The 8,880-nt window shown below is 44.9% G+C and overlaps 1 non-coding gene across 1 annotated transcript; it reads right to left on the reverse strand.

The window, feature by feature from the left end:
• Positions 1-72, reverse strand: trnaw-cca (transfer RNA tryptophan (anticodon CCA)). The gene has a single exon. It is a non-coding gene; the product is annotated as a tRNA-Trp (tRNA).
• Between the last annotated feature and the right edge of the window lie 8,808 nt (positions 73-8,880).

Raw genomic sequence — 8,880 nt, forward strand, 5'->3', positions numbered from 1 at the left:
TGACCACGACGTGATTTGAACACGCAACCTTCTGATCTGGAGTCAGATGCGCTACCGTTGCGCCACGAGACCTACACAGTGAGCTGGAGATGTTCGTCTATATGAAGGTTCTGCAATACAAGGGGCTTTAAAATTACCGCCCATTCCCACCAGGTATCGCAAGCAGCGCTCACCGGACAGTCACCGTATGGTTTTTTTCTTAACCTTTTGTCTTGATTTCATGGGAAAGCATCATGAATTAACCCCTCACCTTCTTTTGCACAATCAAACAAATGCTAACTCAGGGACACTCCATACTTCAATCATTTGTCCTGTGTTTTGTGCAATGTATAGAATGACTCGACAGACTTGTTACTGAAACTCACTCTACTGTAAACCTGGTTCAACTTTACATATTCCCAAAGTGCCCACGTGACATAGTACTCGCTCTTATATACCAGGGCCCGCGCACACGCGCGTACAGCCCGATGACCTTCGACAGTGGCGCCCCCTGGCGTCTAGTGACCCCAAGCATCACTACATGACACTTTGCATGTGACTGTTAAACCATATCCCATTTTACTCACTGTATTTTAATGGGCGGGGAATTTAAAGTCACTTGTATTGCAGAACCTTCATATAGACAAACATCCCTTAACTATTGTGAAAACCTCGTGGCTTAACGGTAGTGCGTCTGATTCGAGATCAAAGGGCTGCTTGTTCAAATCATGTCGGGGTCACTGTTCTTCTAGAATTGTCGTTTCACAATAACCAGACCCTTGCTGCAATGTCTATCTCACTGTTTCGTAGTGGTAAGGTTGGGGACAGCATCAAACAAGAAATAAGGGATGTGTGCAGTGGTGGTACAGCAGTTATCATGGGTCACTTTAAACTACATATTCTTTGGGTTAACCACATGGTAGTAATGTGGTGGATGAGGATTTCCTGGAGCGTATTTGGGATGGGTTTCTCGACCAATATGTTGAGGAACCAATAAGAGAGCTGGCCATCCTATACTGGGTGATGTGTAATGAGAAGCGACTAATGAGCAATCTTGTTGTGCGGGGCCCCTGAGGGAAATGTAACATAATATGGTAGAATTCTTCATTAAGATGGAGAGTGTCACAGTTAATTCAGAAACTAGGGTCCTGAACTTAAGGAAAGGGAACTTTGACGGCTGTGGTGTGAATTTGGCAATTCGAGAATAGACTGGCCAAGGATACTAAAAGAGTTGACAGTGGATAGGCAATGGTAAACATTTAAAGATCACACGGGTGAACTTCAGCAATTGTACATTCCTGTCTGGACTAAAAATAGAATGGAGAATGTTGCTCAACCGTGATTAACAAGGGAAATTAAGGAAAGTGTTAAAACCAAGGAAGAGGCACAAAAATTGGCCAGAAAAAGCAGCAAACCTGAGGACTGGGAGTAATTTAGAATTCAACAGGGGAGGACTAAGGTTTTCATTAGGAGGGGAAGCTTGCTTGGAACATAAAAGCTTCTGTAAATATGTGAAGAGAAAAAGATTAGTGAAGACAAACGGAGGTCCCTTGCAGTCGGATTCAGGTGAATTTATAATGGGTAACAAAGAAATGGCAGACCAATAGAACAAATAATTCGGTTCTGTCTTCACGAAGGAAGACACGAATAATGTTCCGAATGTACGTGGGGACCGAGGGTCGAGTGAGAAAGAGGAACTGAAGGATATCCTTATTAGGCGGGAAATTGTGTTCGGCAAATTGATGGGATTGAAGGCTGATAAATCACCAGGGCCTGATAGTCTGCGTCCCAGAGTACTTAAGGAAGTGGCCCGAGAAATAGTGGATGCATTGGTGGTCATTTTCCAATATTCTATTGACTCGGGATCAGTTCCAATGGACTGGAGGGTAGCTAATGTAACACCACTTTTTAAAAAAGGAGGGTGAGAGAAAACCGGTAATTATAGACCAGTTAGCCTGACATCAGCAGTGGGGAAAATGTTGGAATCAATTATTAAAGATGAAACAGCAGGGCATTTGGAAAGCAGTGACAGGATCAGTCCAAGTCAGCATGGATTTATGAAAGGGAAATCATGCTTGACAAATCATCTGGAATTTTTGAGGATGTAACTAGCAGAGCGAACTTGGGAGAACCAGTGGATGTGGTGTATTTGGACTTTCAGAAGGCTTTTGACAAGGTCCCACACAAGAGATTGGTGTGCAAAGTAAAAGCGCATGGTATTGGGGTAATGTACTGACGTGAATAGAGAACTGGTTGGCAGACAGGAAGCAGAGAGTCGGGATAAACGGGTCCTTTTCAGAATGGCAGGCAGTGACTTGTGGAGTGCCGCAGCGCTCAGTGCCGGGACTCCAGCTCATTACAATATAAATCAATGATTTGGATGAAGGACTTGTGTGTAATATCTCCAAGTTTGCAGATGACACTAAACTGGGTGGCGGTGTGAGCTGTGAGGAGGACGCTAAGAGGCTCTAGGGTGACTTGGACAGGTTAGGTGAGTAGGCAAATGCATGGCAGATGCAGAATAATGTGGATAAATGTGAGGTTATCCATTTTGGGGGCAAAAACACTGCGGCAGAATATTATCTGAATGGCGGCAGATTAGGAAAAGGGGAGGTGCAACGAGACCTGCGTGTCATGGGTCATCAGTCATTGAAGGTTGGCATACAGGTGCAACAGGCAGTGAAGAAGGCAAATGGTATGTTGGCCTTCATAGCTCGGGTCTTTGAGTATAGGAGCAGGGAGTTCTTACTGCAGCTGTACAGGGTCTTCGTGAGGCCTCACCTGGAATATTGTGTTCCATTTTGGTCTTCTAATCTGAGGAAGGACGTTATTGCTGTTGAGGGAGTGCAGGGAAGGTTCACCAGACTGATTCCCGGGATGGCTGGACTGTCATATGAGGAGAAACTGGATCAACTGGGCCTTTATTCACTGGAGTTTAGAACGATGAGAGGGTATCTCATGGAAATGCATAAGATTCTGACGGGAATGGACAGGGTAGATGCGGGTATATTGTTCCCGATGTTGGGGAAGTCCAGAACCAGGGGTCATAGTCTTAGGATAAGCGGTAGGCCAATTAAGAAGGAGATGCGGAGAAACCTCTTCACTCAGAGAGTTGTTAACCTGTGGAATTCCCTGCAGAGGTGTATGGGGAACTTTGGCTGATATTTGGCCGCACCCATGCACACAAATATCAGCATTTGATGTTTTGCTAAAAGTCTTGGTTCCTGCAACAAGGTGGCCGCACATGCGCCATGAACAGTCCAAGATGGCGGCCAGTGACCCCGCTGACCCGGGCCTCTCACCACGGGGCCATCCCAGGGCCTGTGGCCTGTGATTGGGGCCTGGGACCTAAAGCAGGTGTTTATGAGGCTCACCAGCCCACTTACGGCTCCAATTCCTGCCCCGCACCGAAAACCGACCGTCTCCTGTCCAATATCATCTGGGCTCCATCAATGTAACAAACAGGGTGGATCAAGGGGAACCAGTGGATGTGGTGTATTTGGACTTCCAGAAGGCATTGACAAGGTGCCACATAAAAGGTTACCACACAAGATAAAAAAAACATGGGTTTGGGGGTAATATATTAGCATGGATAGAGGATTGGCTAACTAACAGAAAACAGAGAGTCGGGATAAATGGTTCATTCTCGGGTTGGAAATCAGTAACTAGTCGGGTGCCACAGGGATCAGTGCTGGGACCCCAACTATTTACCATCTACATTAACGACTTGGAAGAAAGGACCGAGTGTAATGTAGCCAAATTGTTGGGGTGTAAACTTTGTTAAAGAACATGACTCAGACACCCATCTGCTCAAGTGGAAAACACCCAAGTTTATTATATGTATACAGAGACTCGGCCGAGTTGGAGATCAGTCTAAAAGCTCCGCAGCCTCTTGCCCCCGAACTCGCCCGGCCTTTCCATATTTAATCTCACAACCCACAAGCACGTGCTTCATTGTGGTTGCAATGGAAGAAGAAAAACCTTTCACAATAAAGTACATGGGACCCTGAGTTCAGCGTTTAGGGCATTCGGTTCCTCCTTATCAGAGAAAAAACATGCATTCATCTGTTTGCACTACAACCATACTTTGTCCAACTTCTTCTTTCCACATGACTCAGAATCAGCAGACTTTATTTGACCATTTTAACATCGCCAGAATGCATAAAGCGGAGTTTATAAAAATCCCCACGACACTGATGATACAAAGATGGGAGGAAAAGCAATGTGTGAGGAGGTCACAAAAAATCTTCAAAAGGACATAGGAAGGCTAAGTGAGTGGGCATAAATTTGGCAGATCGAGTAAAATGTGGGAAAGTGTTAGGTCATGCACTTTGGCAGAACAAAAAATCAAAGTGCAAATTATTATTTAAATCGAGAAAAATTGCAAAGTGCTACAGTACAGTGGGACCTGGGGGTACTTGTGCACGAAACAAAAGTTTAGTGTGTAGGTACAGCAATTGAACAGAAAATCCAATGGAATCTTGGTCTCTATTGCAAAGGGGATGGAGTATAAAAGCAGGGAAGTCTTGCCACAGTCATACAGGGTATTAGTGTGGCCACACTTAGACTACTGCGTGCAGTTTTGGTTTCCACATTTATGAAAGGATATACTGGCTTTGGAGGCAGTTCAGAGAAGGTTCCTAAGTTGATTCCGGAGATGAGGTGTTGAATTATGAGGAACGTTTGAGGAGCTTGGGCCTCCACTCATTGGAATTCAGAAGAATGAGAGGTGATCTTATCGAAACGTATAAGCTTTGAAGCAGCTTGACAAGGTCGATGCAGAGAGGATGTTTCCACTGATAGGGGAGACTAGAACTAGGGAGCATAATCTCAGAATAAGGGACCTCCCATTTAAAACTGAGATGAGGAAAACTTTCTTCTCCCAGAGCATTGTAAATCGGTGGAATTCACTGCCTCAGAGAGCTGTGGAAGCTGGGTCATTGAATAACTTTAAGAGATTGACAGTTTCTTAACCGATAATGGATTAAATGGTTATGGGGAGTGGGCAGGGAGGTGGACCCGAGTCCTATTAAGCCATGATCCTATTAAATGGCGGAGCAGGCTCGATGGGCCGTGTGGCCTACTCGAGCTCCTATTTCTCATCTTCTTATGTTACCCTCCCCTTCAGTGCTGACTCTGGCTGGATTCAGTTCCGCTCACTGGTTCCCCTCTCCTCCTCTGAAGGTGCTGACTCTGTCTGGGTTCAGTTCTACACTCACTGGTGCCCTTCCCCTGAAGGTGCTGACTCTGTCTGGGTTCAGTTCTACACTCACTGGTTCCCCTCCCCTGAAGGAGGGAGATATACACCGTATCTAACCAGTGTTGTACCTGCCCTTGGAATGTCTGGTGGACAGTGTTGAGGACGCTTTACTCGGTATCTAAGCAAGGCAAGAAAATCCTTCCTTAGATAAGGAGACCAAAACTGTGCAAAGTACTCCAAGTGTGGTCTCACCAAGGCCCTGTACAATTGTAGAGTGAGATTTGAGAGGATTACCCTTTATCTAAATTAGCTGTACCCGGCCCGAGGAGTGTTTATTTGGAAAGTGTAGAAGGAGCTTTACTTCGTATCTCACCAATGCACTTCGTACCCTGGGAGTGTTTGATGCGACTGGGTAGAGGGAGCTTTACTCTATTTAATGCGTGCTGTACCTGCACTGGCTGTGTTTGATGGTACAATGCAGTTGGAGCTTTACTTTGTATCTGAGTCAAGATAAATGGGGTCATTTTTCCATTGGCAAACTAGCTCCAGCATCGTCATAGGCGTCGGTGCTCAGTCCTCAATCTATATTAATGACTTGGATGAAGGGACCGAGTGCAATCTCGAAAAGTTTTCTGATGATACAAAGATGGGTGGGAAAGAAACTTGTGAAGAGGACACAAACATCTGTAAAGGGATACAGACATGCTAAGTGAGTGGGCAAAAAATTCGGCAGATAGAATATAATGTGGGAAAATGTGAGGTTATCCACTGGGGCAGAAAAAATAAAAAACAAATTATAATTTAAATGGATAAAAATTGCAAAGTGCTGCAATACAGTCGCAACTTGGGGTCCTTGTGCATGAAACACAAAAAGTTAGTATGCAGGTACAGCAAGTAATCAGGAAAGCAAATGGAATCTTGGCCTTTATTGCAAGGTGGATAAAGTATAAAAGCAGTTAAGTCCTGCTACAACTGTACAGAATATTGGTGAGGGCACGCCTAGAGTACTGCATACAGTTTTGGTCTCTGTATTTAAGGAAGAATGCATTGGTTTGGAGGCTGTTCAGAGAAGGTTCACTAGGTTGATTCCAGAGATGAGGGGGTTGACTTATGAAGATAGGTTGAGTAGGTTGGGTCTATACGCATTGGAGTTCAGAACAATGAGAGGTGATCTTATCAAAACATAAAAGATAATGAAGGGGCTCGACAAGGTGAATGCAGAGAGGATATTTGCAACTATAGGGAAAACTAAAACGAGGGGTCATAGTCTCAGAATAAGAGGCAGCCCATTTATAACTGAGATTAGATGGAATTTCTTCTTTGAGGGTTGTAAATCTATGGAATGTCTGCCCCAGAGAGCTGCGGAGGCTGGGCCATTGAATATATTAAAGGAGGAGATCGACAGATTTTTGAGCAATAAGGGAATAAAGTGTCATGGGGAGCGGGCAGGGAAGTGGAGCTGAGCACAAGATCAGATCAGCCATGATCTTATTAAATGGTGGAACAGGCTCGAGGGGCCAAGTGCCTACTCCTGCTCCTATATCTTATATTATGATCTACCCTGTGCTGTACCTGCCCTGGGATTGTTTGTTGGGATAGTGTAGAAAGAGCTTTACTCTGTATCTAACACGTGCTACCTGCCCTAGGATTATTTGTTGAGACAATGCAGAGGGAGAGATTACTCTGTATTTATCCGGTGCTGTACTTGCCCTGGGAGTGTTTGATGGGACTGTGTAGATGGAGCATTATGCTGTATCTAACCAATGCTGTATCTACCCTGCAATGCTTTGGATAGTGTCGAGGGAGAAATACTCCATACCTAACCAGTGTTGTACATGCCCTTGGAATGCCTGGTAGGACAGTGTTGAGGGAGTTTTATGATGTATCGAATGCATGCTGTACCTGCCCTGGCCATGTCCGATGGAACAGTATAGAGGGAGATTTACTCAATATTTAAACCATGTTGTACCTGTTCTGGGAGTGTTTGATGCGGCAGAGTAGAGGGAGCTTTACTCTGTATCTATCCCGTGCTGCAGTTGCCTTGGGAGTGTTTGATGCGACAATGTAGAGGGAGATTTATTCTGTATCTGCCCTGGGAGTGTTTTATGGGTCAGTGTAGAGGGAACTTTATTCTGTATCTAACAAATGAAGTATCTACTCTAGAATGCTTGAGACAGTGTAGAGGGAGATATACTCCATATCTAGCCTGTGTTGTACATGCCCATGGAATGTCTGGTGGGACAATGTTGAGGGAGCTTTGCTCTATATCTAAGCAAGGCAAGTATCCTTCCTTAGATAAGGCGACCAAAGATGTGCACAGTACTCCAGGTGTGGTCTCACCAAGGCCCAGTACAATTATTTAGTGAGGTTTGAGAGGGTAACCCTTTCACTAAATTATGCTGTACTTGCCCTTGGAGTGTTTATTTGGAAAGTGTGGAGGAAGCTTTACTCTGCATCTAACCACAGCAGTACCTGCTCTGGGAGTGCTTGCTGGGACAGTGTAGAGGGAGCTTTACAGTGTATCTAACGCATGCTGTTCCTGCCCTGGGAGAGTTTTATGGGACAAAGTAGAGGAACTTTACTCTGTATCATTCCAGTGCAGTTCCTGCCGTGGGATTGTCCAGGGGAAAATGTGTATCTAATCTGTGCTGTACCTGCCCTTTGAGTGCTTGATGGGACAGTGTTGTGGGTGAAATTACTCTGTATTTAACCTGTGCTGGAGCTGCCCTGTGAATTTTGTTGGGGACTGTTCAGAGGGAGATTTATGCTGGACCTAACCTGTTCCGTACCTGCCCTGGGAGAGTTTGACGGGACAGTCTAGAGGGAGCTTTACTCTGTATCTGACCCGTGCTTTACCTACCCTGGGGCTATTTGATGGGACGGTGTAGAGGGAGCTTTACTCTGTATCTAACCTGTGTTGTAACTGGCCTGGGAGTGTTTGATGCGACAGTGTAGAGGGAGCTTTGCTCTGTAACTAACCCATGTGCAATTGCCCCGGGAGTGTTTGGGATATTGTAGACTGAGATTTACTCTGTATCAACCATGGTAGTGTTTGGGACAGGATGGAGTGAGATTTACTCTGTCTCTAACCCGTGCAGTACCGGTAGTCTGGACAGCAATAGTGGGGAAAATGCTAAAATCTATTATTAAGCACGTAGTAACAGGGCACTTCAGAACGAATAACAGGATTGGGCAGAATTAACACGGATTTATGAAAGGTAAATTGTTCTTGACAAATCTGTCAGTGTTTTTTCAGGTAACTAGCAGGATAGATAAGGGGGAACCACTGGATGTGGTGTATTTATATATACAGAAGGAATTCGATGAGGTGCCACTCAAGAGATTATTGAATAAATTTAGGGCTCATGGGATTGGGCGTTATATACTAGCAAGGATTAAGGATTGCTTAACGGACAGAACACAGAGAGTAGGAATAAACAGGCCATTTTCGGGTTGGCAGGCACTTACTGGTAGGGTCGTAGCATCCCTTGGGAGCACTATATATAAGCAAGCCTCCCATGCTGTACCATCACTCTGGAGTTTGAATAAAGGAGCAAAGGTCAAAATTACTCATAAGGGTGTTAAAAAAACAAGCCTGAAGGCTTTGTGTCTTAATGCAAGGAGTATCCGCAATAAGCTGGATGTATTAACTGTGCAAATAGATGTTAACAAATATGATGTGATTGGGATTACGGAGACGT

Source organism: Pristiophorus japonicus, chromosome 33 (assembly GCF_044704955.1).
Source record: "Pristiophorus japonicus isolate sPriJap1 chromosome 33, sPriJap1.hap1, whole genome shotgun sequence".
NCBI classification, from domain to species: Eukaryota; Metazoa; Chordata; class Chondrichthyes; family Pristiophoridae; genus Pristiophorus; species Pristiophorus japonicus.